Source organism: Lithobates pipiens, unplaced genomic scaffold, assembly GCF_037356315.1.
Source record: "Lithobates pipiens isolate NorthernLeopardFrog02 unplaced genomic scaffold, aLitPip1_a1.2 Scaffold_10, whole genome shotgun sequence".
In the NCBI taxonomy this organism is placed as follows: domain Eukaryota; kingdom Metazoa; phylum Chordata; class Amphibia; order Anura; family Ranidae; genus Lithobates; species Lithobates pipiens.
The window spans coordinates 55,404,880-55,424,351 of NW_027507686.1; the positions used below are offsets into that span (position 1 = coordinate 55,404,880).

At 48.8% G+C, this 19,472-nt stretch overlaps 1 long non-coding RNA gene across 2 annotated transcripts in view; it reads left to right on the forward strand.

Moving 5' to 3' along the window:
• The first annotated feature begins 972 nt into the window (after positions 1-972).
• LOC143930699 (uncharacterized) overlaps positions 973-19,472 on the forward strand; it is a 173,119-nt gene continuing 154,619 nt past the window's right edge. For both annotated transcript variants that reach the window (XR_013262810.1, XR_013262811.1), the window contains exons 1-2: positions 973-1,148; positions 8,688-8,736. This is a non-coding gene — a long non-coding RNA (uncharacterized LOC143930699). The remainder of the gene's footprint in view (positions 1,149-8,687; positions 8,737-19,472) is intronic.

Consider the following 19,472-nt stretch of genomic DNA (forward strand, 5'->3'; position numbering starts at 1 on the left):
TCACGGAGGGTGTCAGGGGGGGCCCCTGTCACGGAGGGTGTCAGGGGGGGCCCCTGTCACGGAGGGTGTCAGGGGGGGCCCCTGTCACGGAGGGTGTCGGGGGGGCCCCTGTCACGGAGGGTGTCAGGGGGGGCCCCTGTCACGGAGGGTGTCGGGGGGGCTCCTTTCACGGAGGGTGTCGGGGGGGCTCCTTTCACGGAGGGTGTCGGGGGGCTCCTGTCACGGAGGGTGTCGGGGGGGCTCCTGTCACGGAGGGTGTCGGGGGGGCACCTGTCACGGAGGGTGTCAGGGGCCCCTGTCACGGGGAGTGTCAGGGGCCCCTGTTACAGAGGAAGTCAGGGGGCCCCTGTCACAGAGGAAGACAGGGGGCTCCTATCACGCAGGGTGTCGGGGGCTCCTGTCAGGTAGGAAGTCGGGGGTCCCTGTCATGGAGGAAATCAGGGGGCCCCTGTCATGGAGGAAATCGGGGGGGGCCCTGTCACGGAGGAAATCGGGGGCCCCTGTCACGGAGGGTGTCGGGGGGCACCTGTCACGGAGGGTGTCGGGGGGGGGCACCTGTCACGGAGGGTGTCGGGGGGGGGCACCTGTCACGGAGGGTGCCGGGGGCCACTGCCTGGGATTTCTCTTCCTTCAGACCAGAAAGGAGGAGAGAAAACACCGACGGATCATAGACAGCCAGCGGGGGTCACACACAACATTTCGGGGCAGGTCGGGAGAGACAGACCCCTCCCCCATCCCCACACTGGACCCGCCTCCCTGCTAAGGTGACATCAGAGCTAATGACACTTACTATGTCTCCAAAAAAGCTGGGGGTGTAGTTTGCAGTTAATCCACTGGAAGGCGCTGTGTCTGATCAGTCAAAAGAGCGGTGAGAAGATACGCCCCTCTCTGTGACGCAGCCGACAATGGTCAAAATGGCGTCGCTAGGCTGTCCTATATACTCGCGATGACGTCACCCGCCGCCTCCTCCGCCAATCAGGAAGCGCGCGTCCCCCCCACCACTTTCCCCCCGCACAGAGCACAAGCTGGCTGTCTCACACTCACAGCCCCGATGTACAGACAGGAGAGGAGTCGGGTTACTCCTCCCTCCAGCCTCTATCCCCTTGTCACATGACTGGAGGAGGAAGAGGACGTTTCACATTCACACGGTGACTGTCTGCAGATACAAAAGAGGAGGATGGGGGGAAGACAACCTACCTCACACCTACCCTTTCTACTCCTCCAGCAACTCCCCTCTATTCTTTGGACACCCCCCAGACACCACCTCTCTTCCTCACCTCCCCCCACACCCCTCTTTTCCTCACCCCCCTCCCAGACACCCCCTCTATTCCTCACCTCCCCCCCCACACCCCCTCTCTTCCCCACCTCCCTCCCAGACACCGCCACTATTCCTCACCCCCCAGACACCCCCTCTCTTCCTCACCTCCCTTCCCCCCATTCTTCCTCACCCCCCTCCCAGACACCCCCTCTCTTCCTCACCTCCCCCTCTCTTCCTCACCTCCCCCCACAGACACCCCCCTCTCTTCCTCACCTCCCCCCAGGCACCCCCTCTCTTCCTCACCTCCCCCCCCCCAGACACCCCCTCTCTTCCTCACCTCCCCCTCACCAGACACCCCCTCTCTTCCTCACCTCATCCTCCCCCCAGACACCCCCTCTATTTCTCACCCTCCCCCCAGACACCCCCTCTATTCCTCACCCCCCTCCCAGATACCCCATCTATTCCTCACCCCCCCAGACACCCCCTCTTGCTCAGACACCCCCTCTCTTCCTCACCTTCACCTAGACACCCCCTCTCTTCTTCAGCTCCCCCCCAGACACCCCCTTTTTTCCTTCCCCACACCCCCTCTCTTCCTCACTCCCCCAGACACCCCCTCTCTACCTCACCTCCCCCCCAGACACCCCCTCTCTTCCTCCCCCAGACACCCCTTCTCTTCCTCTCCTCCTCCCCCCAGACACCCCCTCTCTTCCTCCCCCACACCCCCTCTCTTCCTCACCTCCCCAGACACCCCCTCTCCACCTCACCTCCCCCACAGACACCCCCTGTCTACCTCACCTCCCCCCAGACACCCCCTCTCTTCCTCCCCCACACCCCCTCTCTCCCTCACCTCCCCCTCCCCAGACACCCCCTCTCTTCCTCACCTCATCCTCCCCCCAGACACCCCCTATATTCCTCACCCTCCCCCCCAGACACCCCCCCCCTCTTCCTCAGCTCACCCTCCCCCAGACACCCCCTCTATTCCTCACCCCCCTCCCAGATACCCCCTCTATTCCTTCTCCCCCCCAGACACCCCCTCTTGCTCAGACACCCCCTCTCTTCCTCACCTTTACCTAGACACCCCCTCTCTTCCTCAACTCCCCCAGACACCCCCTTTTTTCCTTCCCCACACCCCCTCTCTTCCTCACCCCCCAGACACCCCCTCTCTACCTCACCTCCCCCAGACACCCCCTCTCTTCCTCCCCCCAGACACCCCCTCTCTTCCGCTCCTCCTCCCCCCCAGAAACCCCCTCTCTTCCTCCCCCACACCCCCTCTCTTCCTCACCTCCCCAGACACCCCCTCTCCACCTCACCTCCCCCCCAGACACCCCCTGTCTACCTCACCTCACCCCCAGACACCCCCTCTCTTCCTCCCCCACACCCCATCTCTTCCTCACCACCCCAGACACCCCCTCTCTTCCTCACCTCCCCCCGCAGACACCCCTTCTCTTCCTCACCTCCCCCCCAGACACCCCCTCTCTTTTTCCCTTCCCCCCAGACCCCCCTCTCTTTTTCCCTTCCCCCCAGACACCCCCTCTCTTTTTCCCTCCCCCCTCAGACACCCCCTCTCTTTTTCCCTCCCCCCCAGACACCCCCTCTCTTCCTCCCCCACACCCCCTCTCTTCCTCACCTCCCCAGACACCCCCTCTCCACCTCACCTCCCCCACAGACACCCCCTGTCTACCTCACCTCCCCCCAGACACCCCCTCTCTTCCTCCCCCACACCCCCTCTCTCCCTCACCTCCCCCTCCCCAGACACCCCCTCTCTTCCTCACCTCATCCTCCCCCCAGACACCCCCTATATTCCTCACCCCCCTCCCAGATACCCCCTCTATTCCTCACCCCCCCAGACACCCCCTCTTGCTCAGACACCCCCTCTCTTCCTCACCTTCACCTAGACACCCCCTCTCTTCCTCAACTCCCCCCAGACACACCCTTTTTTCCTTCCCCACACCCCCTCTCATCCTCACCCCCCCAGACAACCCCTCTCTACCTCACCTCCCCCAGACACCCCCTCTCTTCCTCCCCCCAGACACCCCCTCTCTTCCGCTCCTCCTCCCCCCCAGAAACCCCCTCTCTTCCTCCCCCACACCCCCTCTCTTCCTCACCTCCCCAGACACCCCCTCTCCACCTCACCTCCCCCCCAGACACCCCCTGTCTACCTCACCTCACCCCCAGACACCCCCTCTCTTCCTCCCCCACACCCCATCTCTTCCTCACCACCCCAGACACCCCCTCTCTTCCTCACCTCCCCCCGCAGACACCCCTTCTCTTCCTCACCTCCCCCCCAGACACCCCCTCTCTTCTTCACCTCCCCCCCAGACCCCCCTCTCTTTTTCCCTTCCCCCAGACACCCCCTCTCTACTTCACCTCCTGTCGATCTATACCTTATTATTACAAGAATGTTATTAAAAATGAACCTCAGTGATCTAAACAGAACATGAAACCAAGATAGCCACAGCAGTTCCAGAAGATTTACCCCCCCCCCCCCCGACCAGGCCATTTTTTGCGTACTTTCACTGACAATTGCGTGGTCATGCGACGCTTTACCCAAATATAATTTATTTCAGTTTTTTTTTACCCCAACCCGAAGGAAAAAAATTACATACAGCTATGTGATTTTGCTCTGAAGGGCCACCCTACCACAGAATATATGTGTGGGGCGGTCCGGAATCGGTTAATAAAGCCTAATTGCATCCTTTTTGGGAAATCGCTCATCCCAGTGCTGCCGAGACATTGGTCACATGATTGTTGCAGAAAAGATGGTAACCAATTAGACACAGCTACTGATTGGCCAGTTCTGCCTGAATTACAACATGCTACAGCTGGGTGCACACGTGACTGTCGGCTTCTCCAATTGTATTAACGTGTTTTTCATGCATGATCAGGAGTAAGGGGTTTTTTGTTTTGGTCAATTGAAAGGTGGTGACTGGCTGTTGGGCAGTTACATGCGTTTTTCAGCCACTCCCATTGATTTCTATTGGGCTGAAAACACGATCCTGCCGCAGGGAAGTGCCTGTACTTCTCTGGGATGACCGCACTGGGCCTCATAGAATAAAATGGAAATCTTACTGGTGAATGTTGTCCTACATTTGGAAACATGAGACTCATTGCTCCAGTCTGTGACCAGCAACCTACAAGGCTGATAGTAAGCCAAATTAAAGTACTTATAGTAGTTGCATTTTACCCACTTGTGGCAAAATCGCATACCTGTACATCATTCTGCCACAAGTGGTTGTACCAGGGTGTGCCTCACCCCGGTAAACCATTTTTAGAGCCGACGGTCAGCTTTCCTGTGATATTAACCGATGCGGCGAAGCAGCCGCTCGATTGTTATCACAAGCAGTGGGAAGGGACGTCCCCCACCCCCGCCATCCTACAGCCTCTCTGCCCAGGCCCAAGCGACAAGCCAGCATGTCCGCCCACTCTCCGGAAATCCGAACAAAGCCAGAATTGGCTTTGATGGTGTCTCTGATATAGTAACCCAGAAGCGACGTCACTCCCGGTATATTCAGCAGCCAATAGAGCCAGTTTTAAAAATAATGCCAGTGTTAAAAGCTGCCGATATTTGTGCCTTGAATACTTTGACGTACAAAGGAGGGATTTGGGGTCTTATAGATCCCAGATCCCTCCAAAAAAATACTCAAAAATGCCGCAGTTGATCCTCACTTTACATCTACTTGTTTGGGTGGTCCCTTCTTGACCCTCATTGACATTGACATTTTTGAGTATCTTGTTTCTGTTGTTGAGGGACCCCACCCTAATGGGTGGGGCGGTTTTTTATTTGCGATAAGCGGTAATCCTGGACTATTGACCCCGGTGTTTTTATCAATTATTTAGTCAGATCCCCCCAAAAAAATACCTGAGACGGGACAATTGCTGTCACAGGGATGTTTACATTTCTTGTCAATTAAAGTGATTAAAAAAAATAAGAAAAACAAATTTTTTTTTAAAGTGCCCAATCCCTCCGCGCCCGCACCCGCCAATGTAAATCGTGTTCAAACCACAAACGTGAGGTATTGCCACGATTGTTCGAGCAAGAGCAATAATTCTAGCACAATACCTTCTCTGTGACTCTAAACGGGTAACCACAAAAATATTTTTAAAGCGTCACCTATGGAGATTTATAAGTACTGTAGTTTGTCGCCATTCCATGAGTGTGCGCAATTTCAAATCATGACATGTTGGGTATCTATTTACTCGGTGTAACATCATCTTTTTCATATTATACAAAATAGGGCTAACTTTACTGCTTAGGTTTTTTTTTTAATTCATTGAAGTGTATTTATTTTCAAACAATTGCATTTGAAAGACCACTGCGCAAATAGTGTGACATAAAATATTTAACCACTTGCTTACTGGGCACTTAAACCCCCCTCAGTCCCAGGCCAATTTTCAGCTTTCAGCGCTGATGCACTTTGAATGACAATTGCGCGGGCATACAACACTGTAACCAAATGAAATTTTTATCATTTTTTTCCCACAAATAGAGCTTTCTTTTGGTGGTATTTAGTTACAGCTGGGAGTTTTATTTTTTGCTAAACAAACAAAAAAAGATGCAAAAAAAAAAAATCATGTTTTAATAGTTTGTTCTAAAATTTTGCAAACGGTTCATTTTTCTCCTTCATTGAAGTGCGCTGATTAGGCGGCACTGATAGGCTGCATTGGTGGGCACTGATGGGCTGCATTGGTGGGCACTGATAGGCTGCACTGGTGGGCACTGATAGGCATAGTTAAGGCGGCACTAATAGGCACAGATAAGGCGGCACCGATGGGCACAGATGGGTGTCACTGCTGGGTGGCACTATGGGCACTGCTGGGTGGCACTGACGGGGGGCACTTACTTTTATTCAGGATGGCACTGCGGGGGGCAGGTGGGCACTGGCAGGGGGCAGATGGTCGCTTGAATTGCTGGCCGTGATCGGGACTGATGTCCCGATCACGGCCGCTGGTGATCGGCTTTTTTTTTTTCTCCTCGCGTTGTCAGCGCGAGGAGGAATACTAGCCGGCTCCGTTATATCACCTGATCAGCTGTCATTGGCTGACAGCTGATCACGTGATAAGGGGTCGGGATCGACCCCTTGCACGGATCGGTGATCAGGCGAGTCTCATGGACTCGCCGATCACAGAGCGCATCGCGCGCGCCCCTCAGGGGGTGCGCAGGCCGCTTGTGCACGGGACGACGTCAATAGACGTAGTCCCGGAAAAGTAGGTCCGCGCTAATAACGTCATTTGGCAATAGCGCGGATCCCAAGTGGTTAAACAACCACCATTTTATTCTCTAGGGTCTCTGCTAAACTATATAATGTTTTTGGGGTTTCCAAGTAATTCAGACTTAAAAAAAAAAAATTCAGACTTTACCAAGTGTCAGAAAAAGCCTGGTCTTGAAGTGGTTAAATCCATGTAGTGTTATTTGAATACATAAGTGCTTTTGAAGCTTCAGCAGTGGTGCTGCTTTGTCCCTCTGCATGATGGGTCATCACACAGCTTACCCTGCAGACTCTCTACTTCTCCCTGCCAGAGCTGCTGGGCTAGAGAAGAGGAGAAAAAGGACTCTGCGGGTTCTGGATGACAGTCCCACCTAACACTCAGACAGCGGGAGGGCAAGGATTGGCTGCAGAATATCCTGGGAAGGGAAAGCCCACCCAGGGAGCCACGTAGGGCTGCTGGGAACTATAGGGATTTGTGGGTGATGTAGTCCCCATCTGGAGATGTTAAACTTAGCGACTTGGTGGTACTACAAGTCCCAAAAGAAAGTTGTGCCAGATGGAGGAGAAAGGAGAAGTCTGGGCTTGGAGGCATGACCCCGATCACTGTAACGAGCCAATGACTTGGCTCTTTAACCACTTGGGTACCGCGCTATTGCCGAATGACGGCATTAGCGTGGACCTAGATTTCCGGGACTACGTCTATTGACGTCGTCCCGGTTACGAGCGGCCTGCGCGCCCCCTGAGGGGCGCGCGCGGCGCGCTCTGTGATCGGCGAGTCTATGAGACTCGCCTGATCACCGATCCGTGCAAGGGGTCGATCCCGACCCCTTATCACGTGATCAGCTGTCAAAAAAAAAGCCGATCACCGGCGGCCATGATCGGGACATCAGTCCCGATCACGGCCAGCAATGCAAGGCACCACATGCCACCTGCCAGTGCCCACCTGCCTCCCGCAGTGCCATCCTGAAGGATAAATAAAAGTAAAAGTAAGTGCCCCCCGTCTGTGCCCATAGTGCCCACAGTGCCACCCACAGTGCCACCCACAGTGCCACCCACAGTGCCACCCACAGTGCCACCCCACAGTGCCACCCACAGTGCCACCCACAGTGCCACCCAATCTGCCTCAAAGGTGCTGCACCCCAGTGCCGCCCATCAGTGCCCAGCAGTGCCGCCCATCAGTGCCCAGCAGTGCCGCCCATCAGTGCCCAGCAGTGCCACCTATCAGAGCCACCTATCAGTGCCACCTATCAGTGCCCATCAGTCCCATCTATCTGTGGTACCTATCAGTGCCCATCCGTGCCACCCATCCGTGCCACTTATCCGTGCCACCCATCCGTGCCATCTTATCTGTGCCCATCTTTGCCCATCAGTGCCGCCTTATCTGTGCCCATCGGTGCCGCCTTATCTGTGCCTATTAGTGCCGCCTTAACTATGCCTATCAGTGCCCACCAGTGCAGCCTATCAGTGCCCACCAATGCAGCCTATCAGTGCCCACCAATGCAGCCCATCAGTGCCCACCAATGCAGCCTATCAGTGCCGCCTTTTCAGCGCACTTCAATGAAGGAGAAAAATGACCCGTTTGCAAAATTTTATAACAAACTATTAAAACATGATTTTTTTTTTTTTTTTTGCATCTTTTTTTGTTTGTTTAGCAAAAAATAAAACTCCCAGCTGTAACTAAATACCACCAAAAGAAAGCTCTATTTGTGGGAAAAAAATGATAAAAATTTCATTTGGGTACAGTGTTGTATGCCCGCGCAATTGTCATTCAAAGTGTATCAGCGCTGAAAGCTGAAAATTGGTCTGGGACTGAGGGGGGTTTAAGTGCCCAGTAAGCAAGTGGTTAAACATGTGATTGGCTGTGTCTAATCACAACCAATCACATGTAAATATGGAAGTTCTGTTCATCGGTTCCCCTCGCCTCACATTGACAGTGTGTGAGGAGAGGAGAACCAATCAGCGGCATTTCCTCGCAGGAGAGACCTGTACAGATAATCAGGGCACTGATTATCAGTGCTGCATATCGGTGCCACCTCAGTGCCCATAAGTGTTGCCTCCTGAGCGCACATCATTCTTTTTCTGTCTGTATGTACACTGCACAGTGCCACTTCTCTTGTCCTGTATGCTTGGTGTAATTCTCTATAATGCTCTAATTCTTTCTGGACTCTACAAACATTGGTGTGGCACTAACTGCTTTTCTTATGTTTTTGGATTTCTTTCAGGACCCTCATGGAAGTGGGATTGCTGTGCCATATGAGACCACCTCTGAAGGTAATTGGCATGATTATCTGAATGGGTCACCTGCACTATTTGATATTAAAAACAGAAGGTCTACTACATCTTACACAAGTACATAGATTGCGAGCTGTCTGGTATCGGGAAATGGTGGGTCACTTTACAGGGTTGTGAGGTGCCCCTTATGATAGGAATGGATGGGGAATCGTACATTGCAGGTTATTGGGTACAGGTGTGGATGCAAGATGGAGTCACAGTTTGGAGGGTGATCCTTAAGAAAGGTAAAGGGGGGGGGGTGAACATCACAGATTAGGAGGTGCTCATTCCTAGCTACGTAAAAAAAGTGAAGGCAGGCCTTCACCATTCTTGATAGGCCCCAGTAATGTGAAAATGTTTACTAAATTGTATTACTGTCTTTTGTAAAACTAATAAAAATTATGGAAACAGTCCATATTTTTTGTTTTGTTTTGTTATGTTACCTGAGTATAGATCTAGGTTTGTCCCAAGCATGTTTGAAGCCATTTACTGTTGACTGTCTCACTACATCTGCTGGTAGACTATTCCAAGCATCAACTACCTGTTCAGTAAAATGTTAGTTTCTAAGATTCATTTTGAACTTTCCTCCAGCTAGTTTGCGGTCATGTCCCCATTTGCTTGATTTTGTTTTTTTTATTGAAAAAACTGCCCTTCTGAACCTTGTTCACCCCCCTTTAATGCATTTAAAGGTTTAAGGCTGGCTTCATATATGTGAGTGTTTCTCCGCATCCAATTTGCATGAAATGCGAGTAAGACCGGCTCTTAATGGAGCAGGTTCAGACAGGTCCGGGTTGGCCGGGGAGCGGATTGCAAAAGGGTCCTGTGCGTGTTTGTGTCCAGGTCAGGTGCAAATTCAGGCAAAAATTCCGCACCTAAATCGGTGAAAAGGTAGAAACCCGCGGCCACACATATGAGAATCCGGCCTCAATCATGTCTTCCCTTTCCCTTCTTTCCTCCAGACTGTACATATTAAGTTCCTGAAGTCGCTCTCGATATGTCTTCTCCCCCAAACCTTTAACCCGTCTCTAGACTCGTTCTATCTTATCGATGGCTTACAGTCGGCATGTTTATGGATGGTGAGGAGGAGGAGCAGGAGTCACAGACTGCCCAGAATTTAGGATGGAGATGGAGTCTCAGATTGCCAGATGGTCCACAGTGACCTCCTGAGTGCCTTGTGAAGTCTCCTGAGGGTTAGGTGGGGGCATTTCACTGTTTGATTATGACAATGAAGCCTCTTGTACTCACAATAAACCAAACTGATCATCTCTGCTAAAGACCAAATTATTCAGTTGAACTTTCTACCAAGGATTAACTATACCCCCAGAGATTGCAACCCTACTGTCTCCATTATCTACAGTAGATATCAGACTGAGATAGGCACCCTTTATCACATGGCGTGGAGTTGTCCCAAATTGGGCAACGGCAGGGGTCACCTTGTGCCACAGCAAGCAGGTCCAAGCACCAGAATCCATTGATCTTCTGCTTACCTTTAAAGTTCCTCTATGGCTCCTCTTCTATTTAGCAGAGACTATCTTCAAACATGCTGCCTGTAAAGGGTGGGTCACAGGTGGTGAAAGCTGAGTGGCTCACCCATGGGTGGCCTCAACTGAGTCACTCAGCTTGCATAAGTCTGCATCTTTCCTTTACAGCTTCCATAGACAGGGGGGAATGGGGGTTTTACCTGGACTAGCACATTGCAACCCTGGATGAGAACTCGCTCATTGCCAATGCTTACTAGCCCACAGCATTGCAGTGAGCAAATGTATCACTGTTATGTAGGCACAATCAGTGACGTTTCCATACAGGGACACTGGAGAAATCAGCAATGACAGGGGAGTTCTCCACTATTCTGTCACCATTCACACAACTGTACACAGCACTTCCTCCCACTCCAAAGAGCTCACCCTCAGGACTCCTGGGGCTTGTAGGATTGTCACATCAATTTCCATGAAAACCAAGAAAAAAAATAAACCTTTTTGTGTCAAAATACTTTATTAAAAGAGCTTACATAGATACAAAATGTTTTTATATAACATAATTATAAAATGACTTCAAGCATTTCAACACATACACCAAAGATTAAACTGCGAGGAGTTTCCAGAACAAAATACTAAAATATTTAACATCCATACACTAACTTTTTTTATAAAATAAATTCTAAGACCTAAAGCAGGCCATACATTAACCACTTCAGTACCGAGGACTTTCACCCCCTTCTTGCTCAGGCCAATTTTAAGCTTTCAGCGCTGTCGCACTGTGAACGACAATTGCGCATTCATGTAACACTGTACCCAAATGAATTTTTTAAACATTTTCTTCACACAAATAGAGATTTCTTTTAGTCCAGAGAATCACAAGAGAGATATACACCACCGCTCAAAGGCAGGTCCTGGGAACTCAGAGATAATTGCTGCAGGTGAAGGGATCCGGGTGCGAGCCACAGCATGCAGATAATGTGGATAATGACAGAACTCTGTACGGCCGCACTCCAATGCTAAAACGATGCTTTATTCAAATAATATTTAGGACACAGCAAATGACATCACAGTGAAAGATGCTAACAGATGATGCGTTTCGCACTAAGGCTAGTGCTTACTCATAGCTGGTACCCCATAGCACACTGCATGTGTCCCCATATACTCTCCATAGCGCACTCCATGCTTCCCCAATACACACTCCTACACCCCAAAGCACACTCTATGCATCCCCCATACACTCTCCAATACCCCATAGTGCACCCCATGCATGTCCCATACACTCTCCTATACCCTATAGCGCACTCCATGCATCCCTACACACACTCCTATACCACATAGGGCACTAAGGTTTAATCAAGTACGTAATTCCAGATCTAAGCTACATTACATCATGTAAGTCACTTTTTTTTGCACTGTATATTCTTCCTTGCTTTTTTGTGGGAAACGATGATGCCACATGTTGTACCTAATTTGCAATCTTTGTTCTGTACTTGGAACTTTTCCATTGTATGTTCTTGTTTACAGAATAATACCTTTGTGCAAAAAATAATAATATCAACAGGCAGTTGAATACTTACATGGAAATTAAATGCTTACTTAAAGCGGAGGTCCACCCTAAAGTGGACCTTCCGCTCATCGGAAACCTCCCCCCCTCCGGCGCCACAATTGGCACCTTTCAGGGGGGAGGGGGGTGCAGATACCTGTACAGTACAGGTATCTGCACCCACTTCCGGGATAGCTCTCTGCGGAAAGGGGCATAGATTACGCCCATTTCCGCAAGTGCCCGCCCCTTTCCGCAAGTGCCCCGCTGCCTGCTGGGAAACACACAGATCCCAGAGGCGGCAGCACTCGAGAGACGATCTAGAGATTGGCTTCGGGTGCCGACATCGCGGGTGCGCTGGACAGGTAAGTGTCACTATTTTAAAAGTCAGCAGCTGCAGTATTTGTAGCTGCTGGCTTTAAAAAAAAAAAAAAACGCGAAGTCCCGGTGGACTCCCGCTTTAACATACAACACATTAACCTACAACAGGGGACAGGAGAATCCAGACAGATATGAAATTCAATGACATTGCTTTGATTTGGACCATCATTTTAAGATGACGAGGCTCCCCTTAGACCTGGTTCTATACAAATCTATGCAAATTGACAATTGCTCACCATGTGCCAGGAGCACCAGCAACCACTCCCTTTATGCACGTTGTGGATACAACATGGGCTGTCCCTTCCTCTGACGGGCCCACTGCACTTGAACAAATGTGCAACCCCAATGACATGGAAGAATTCTTCTTCAGCTTCAACCAAGGTGAACCCGTGCAAAACAAAGCAAAAGGATATTTTTTTGGTGACTATCCACAAGATGGCCCTGTTTGTGTGCATTTTATATCCATAGGAGGACAATATAATGCAAGACTGGTCATACAAGAATTTTTTCGCCTGGATGTATGAATTTACAGTACATGTAGAGAGGGATAGACTGGTGGGGTTAGGTGGAGTTCTGCAATACAAGCTGGTTGGGATTTTTAGTGCAGCAGAGGAAGGAAGCTGGGAAATCTGGAATTCTGTCAGATCTATAGCTATTTTTTCTGAGAGATGTGCATGCTCTGACAAGATAAACCAAAAAAAAACCAAAAACTTTTGGATAAAGTGGTGAGTGTTTGGAACCCGGGTCTGGTTTCTAATGTTCTCTCTGTCCCTCGTGGGCAGATTTACACTGTGTCTTGGTAACCATTTACACCGGGATTGAAAGTGAGGAAAATTCTAAATCACGAGCTGTCACCAGAACAGGAATAGTGACATTTTCCAATGGGAATACTTTTTCGATTGACAACTAATAAGAGGATTTTCCCCTTGCTTTGTAGAGATTTCCTCCTGTTTTGACTACAGGAAGTGAAAGGAAATCTCCCCAATGAGAAACGCATAGCAAAAAATAAAATAAAAAACAAACAAAAAAACAGCAGTTTACCTTTCATGCTATTAAAAAGGGGTGGCCTTTAGATATACCTTATTTTTGTGAGCCTTGAGGATCACAGGAATTACACCATACTGTTGCCTACAACGAAGATTGGACCCCCATCCTTTCTTCTACCCAACATGCCCCAGTCCTGTGATAAAGCAATACCAAGGGCATGAACAAAAACATAAGGCTGGAACTCTGTGCCCCAATGGACCCCAAGAAATTAATTTTATGGCACTTAAAAAACAAAATGTTTTATATATATATATATATATATATATATATATATATATATATAAGAAACTTGAGACATCCAAAAACAGTCAAACTTGGGCATTTGGAAACAGCTTAAAAAACAAAAATAAAAACAAAAAAAACACTAAACAAGACTAGGAACTGCCTGCAGCCCAGGGTCTTTTTGGATTACCAATGCCCGAATCTGAATGGATGAGGTGGGGTGCCAATACTACCACAGGCGCGAGAGTATTGAGGATCAACCTTATGCTCCAGACCAGGATAGAGATGGTAACCCCCAGAAGTAAACGTGGCCAGAAACCAACCCAGAGTCAGCAAAAGCTGAGCAACCAGAAGAGATGGAACAATAACAATCTCGGGCATGTTGGGTAGAGCAAGGGTTAGACTTGCGGGCTGTTTTGGAAAAGTTGCAGGGTGCCAAGTCAGCGGGAATAAGGGGAAAAAAAGGTGGTTAATTATGTTAATCATCAGGGGGTCCCTGTCCTCAGGTGAGTAGCCAAGAGGGCCCCTGTCCTCAGGGGAGAAGGAGGGACTCTGTCCTCAGGAAAGAAAGGAGTCTCTGTCCCCAGGAGAGAAGGGAGTCCCTGTCCTCGTGGAAGATAGAGTGTGATATGGGGTGGACTCACCATGACCAAGTTTGCAGGTCCCTCATTTTATGGTTGTCTGGGCTCCCTCCAGCAGCACGGATGGGCGATCAGCATATCCCCAGGGAGCACAGCTACAGCTTGACATGCTCTATCTACAGCACACTTTTCAAAAGAACAAAGAGTACACAGAACAGTGGCGTTGCGTCCATAAGGGGTGCAGCCCCGTCTCTCCTGGCACCACTCTTTCACCATAGATAGATTAATGCATTGCATTGTAATCCTGAATTACAGTGGCGGGGTGTTTTTTGCAAGCACCTGATTAGAGCCATAGGCTCTAATAGATGCCAAAAAAGATGAACAGCGTCATTCTGTGCGTTCGCTGTTCATTTAGTGTTGTGTTAGCAAAGCAAAGGAATTTGATTTGCTAACACTGAACCGCCTCTTAGCCAATCAGGTGCTCGGGTCTGTTACCTGATTGGTTGAAACATCAGGCGCAACGTCAGGTGCTGTGATTAGATGCCTGAGAGAGGATGGAAGAAGACATGGAGGAAATTTATGGGTACAGTGGCTGCGATCGTTTTATAGCAGCAGGAGTGGCACTGTCACGAGCAGACAGGCAGGAGGAGAGAGGCTTCGGATGACAGAGGCAAGTAAACTGACCAGGGTGTCAGGGCTCAGCAGCCATGATGAACCGTGATCTGTTTCACGAAGGGGAGGCCAGAACAAGGTATTTCAGGTGATATGGGGGGCGGGGGGCCAAATAACACAGCACAAACACTGTGCTGCATAACATGCTTTAAACTGAAGTTCCACTCAAAAGTGGAACTTCCGCTCAAGGTAAGGCAAGGGCTCCCTCCTCCTTCCCCCAACGCCAGGCTAGTAAGAGAGTGTAGCGTGCTTCGCGCATGCACAATAGAGACCAGGCCGTGAAGCAGCAATGCTTCACTGTTGGGTTCCCTTACCGGCAATTGCGGCAGCAGCAGCACCCCATAGCTGATGGAAACGTCACCTGCGGCGCCGACATCGCTGGACTCCAGGACAGGTGAGTGTCCTAATATCAAAAGTCAGCAGCTACAGTATTAACACTTTTTAAAGAGCGATTATGACAGCTCCTTATTTGTATTATCCCCCTCCCCACCAGAAGATTACAGAGGTGGGGGCGGCATGGAGGATTTCTACTAAAAGAAGAAGAATCAGCACAATGGACACATCTTAAAGTTGTAAACTCTTGTGTTTTTTCACCTCAATGCATCTTTATTTATTTATTTATTCCCCCCCTCCGGTGTTGTGTGTGATCTTCTTTATTTAAAACAAGCTGTTGTGTTTATTGAAGATGCAATCCAGGTAAGGATAGGAGTATGAAATATGCTCTTTTGTGTTGCACAGATTACAGTTCTGTTTTGGGTCTACATGGAATCTCTCTGATCGCTGGAATCAGGATTATTTAGTGATGTGAAGCACAGGGCCAGCTATAATTCAATGTCTTTGGTCCACTTTTAAGTGGTAACTCCACTTTTTTGGGAAAAAAAATAGCAAATAAAGAAAAAAAAAAATACAGCGTGTACTATTGCGATACAAGTCATATTGTACTTGAATGCTATTAAAAACGACCTTTCCTTTTCAATCTGCAGCAGCTGTAATATTCTATAAATGCAAAGCAATATGGCTGCATGGAGTTGTTCTTTACACAGAATGTGTACTGACCTCTCCGCAGAAACATCATTTACTGCTTGTGTGATTGGCTCACCAGCTTTCCCAGAAGTCTGCACTAAGATACAAGTCAGATTTCAGGCATCCCCTACAACAGAAATGTCATTTTTAATGAGATATTTCCAATAGGAACATGTCTAAAGGGATGCAGGTCCAGCAGCTTTCCTCATTAGTGCCCTGCAGCTGCCACAGCTGACTGATAATTATGAAACCACTTCCATTAGACCCACTCAGTACAGGAACACAGACAAACACACATGGATTTCTTCAGAATGTGAATGGATCATGCAGCTGTGTGCCACAATCAAGCAGACAGGAGGATATATACAAAGATATTATATATATATATATATATATATATATATATATATATATATATATAAATATTTTTTTCAGACACCCTAGAGAATAAAATGGCAATCGTTGCAATACTTTGTCATGCCGTATTTGCACAGCGGTCTTGTTTGTAAAAAAAAAAGGGAAATTTTGAATTTAAAAAAAAAATAGGACAACAGTAAAGTTAGACCAATTTTTTACATTGTGAAAGATAATGTTACGCAGATTAAATTGATACCCAACTTGCCACGCTTCAAAATTGTGCCGGCTTGTGGAATGACGACAAATTTTGATATTTAAAAATCTCCATAGGCGAAACTTAGAAATTACTACAGGTTACCAGTTTTGAGTTAGAGGAGGTCTTTTTCTAGACATTGCTCTCGCTCTAACTGTTGTGGCGATACCTCACATGTGTGGTTTTAACACCGTTTACATATGTGGGTGCAACTTGCATATGTGTTTGCCTTTGCATGCGAGTGTGGCGGGACGGGTCACTTTAAAAAATTCCTCCCCTTTAAGACCATTGAATGGAAGAGACATTTGATGTCTCTTCCGTCATCCAAAGGTATGGAGTGGAGTGGAAGCCATCATTCCCTCACTCGACTTCCAGCCTCAGAGGGGAAAGGATCGGATTGTCTCCACCGCTACCGATGGCTCCTGTAATCGGCGGAGATGACCGAAAACGCGACGGGAGGGGGGATGGGTACTTCTCCCGCCGCTGATAAAAGTGATCTGGTGGTGACCACTTTTATCTGAAAGCGGACCACCTGCCATACAAAATACTGGGGTTATGGCAGATATTAGCTCCCATAACAACGGTATTCAATGTCAAAGTACCAACGTATAACGGCGGCGGGCAGTCCGGAAGTGATTAACTTGTATAAGAGCGGTGTGAACAGCGAGCTTTGATGAAGGATTTGTAGAGCTTTCGGCAAGTTTTTTTTAAGCTTTTAAATTGTGGCTTGACAAATCCCAGGTGCCAGGTCACCACGGCGACTAGAAATTGCACCCTGGCACCTGTGATTTTTGTCAGTGACAGGTGCCTTTGCTACAGAGCAGGCTATGGGGTCTTGGCCAGGAAGGTGGAGGCGGGTCAGGCATCACAGGCCCTCTGGACAGAGAGCTGCTTGGCACCACCAACATTAGTGAACATGATTAACGGTGCAGCGATGACGGAGCAGGAAAAGAGTGGCGCAGCAGCTGCTGACACGGTGGGAGGGGCGAGCGGCCAGCAGAGTGAAGTCCAGCTGGGGATTCCTGGTGGCCTGTCACCCCCACTGCTGCTGCTGCTGCCACCCCCCCCGGGTATTGCAGGAGTTGGTGGCTCTGCTCAGGAAGACATCAGCCTGGCTCAGGAACATGGGGGATCTGGAGTCGGTGGTTTCCCGGCACCCGAGCACCCTGCTCCTCTGGCTGGAGGAGCGGCTGAGTGGGGAGAAGGGGTGCTGAGCTGGGGGCAGTTCATAGAAATGCTGGAGAGCCCACAGGCCAGGATGTCCAGCCCGGGCACACACTGCACACAGCAAACTGATTTTTTTATTTTATTTATCACTTGGATGCAGAACTTCTATTCGATATTTTTTCCTTTTATCTTTGCTATATCATATTCAACATTTTCCCCATAGTAGGCTTGCTGAGTCTGGAAGTCCACCAGACTTTATGGCTTAGTTCATTCGTTATTTTCCTTTTGCGGTAGGGAAGTGGATACAGTCAATTTTAATGTTAGCCCCGTAATAAAAACAATGGAGAGAAGCTCTAATCTCATGTGAAAACCTAGAAAAATATAGAGTATATGTACTCTACAGTGAGGGGAAAAAAGTATTTGATCCCCTGCTGATTTTGTACGTTTGCCCACTAACAAAGAAATGGTCGGTCTATAATTTTAATGGTAGGCTTATTTTAACAGTGAGAGACAAAATAACAAAAATATGCAAAAAAAAAACAAACAAACACATTTCAAAAAAGTTTTTATATATTCATTTGTATTTTAATGAGTGAAATAAGTATTTTATCCCCTATCAATCAGCAAGATTTCTGGCTCCCAGGAGTATTCTATAAGGTAACAAACTGAGATTAGGAGCACTCTCCTAAAGGAAGTGCTCCTAATCTCAGCTTGTTACCTGTATAAAAGACACCTGCCCACAGAAGCAATCAGATTCCAATCTCTCCACCATGGCCAAGACGAAAGAGCTGTCCAAGGATGTCAGGGACAATATTATAGACCTACACAAGGTTGGAATGGGCTACAAGACCATCGCCAAGCAGCTTGGTCAGGAGGTGACAACAGTTGGTGCGATTATTTGCAAATGAAGAAAAACAGAATAACTGTAAATCTCCCTCGGTCTGGGGCTCCATGCAAGATCTCATGAGAATGGTGAGGAATCAGCCCAGAACTGCACGGGAGAATCTTGTCAATGATTTCAAGGCAGCTGGGACCATAGTCACCAAGAAAACAATTGGTTACACACTACACTGTGAAGGACTGAAATCCTGCAGTGCCTGCAAGGTCCCCCTGCTCAAGAAAGCACGTGTACAGGACCGTCTGAAGTTTTCTAATGAACATCTAAATAATTCAGAGGAGAACTGGATGAAAGTGTTGTGGTCAGATGAGACCAAAATCAAGTTTTTTGGCATCAACTCAACTTGCCGTGTTTGGAGGAGGAGGAGGAATGCTGTCTATGATCCCAAGAACACTATCCTCACCATCATGGAGGTGGAAACATTATGCTTGGGGGTGTTTGTCTGCTAAGGGGACAAGACAACTTCTCCGAATCAAAGGGATGACGGAAGGGGCCATGTACTGTCAAATCTTGGGTGAGAACCTCAGCCAGGGCATTGAAAATGGGGCGTGGATGGGTCTTCCAGCATAATGATGACCACAACACATGGCCAAGGAAAAAAAGGAGTGGCTCAAGAAGCACATTAAGGTCCTGGAGTAGCCTAGCCATTCTCCAGACCTTAATCCCATAGAAAATATATGGAGGGAGATGAAGGTACAAGTTACTTAATGGCAGCTTTGAAAACTTATTGACTTGGAGAGGATCTGCAAAGAGGAGTGGGACAAAATGCCTCCTGAGATGTGTGCAAACCTGATGGCCTACTACAAGAAACGTCTGACCTCTGTGGTTGCAAAGTCATGTTTTGCAAAGGGGTCAAATGCGTATTTCACTAAATGTAAATCCATTTCTAACTTTTTTTTTGAAAAACGCATTGCCGTCGTCCTTGCTGTGCTTTTTGGGCGCTAGCTGTGCGCTTTTAACCCCTGCTAGCGGCCAAATAAAGGGTTCAAAGCGCTGCTGCCACGGCGCTTCCCATTGATTTCAATGCTAAAATATTTCCATTTATCGGTTATATCTATCAAAATCCATAGGTCATTTTTGGCTTTTAAATCTATGAGGGATGGGGGGGGGGGGGGGG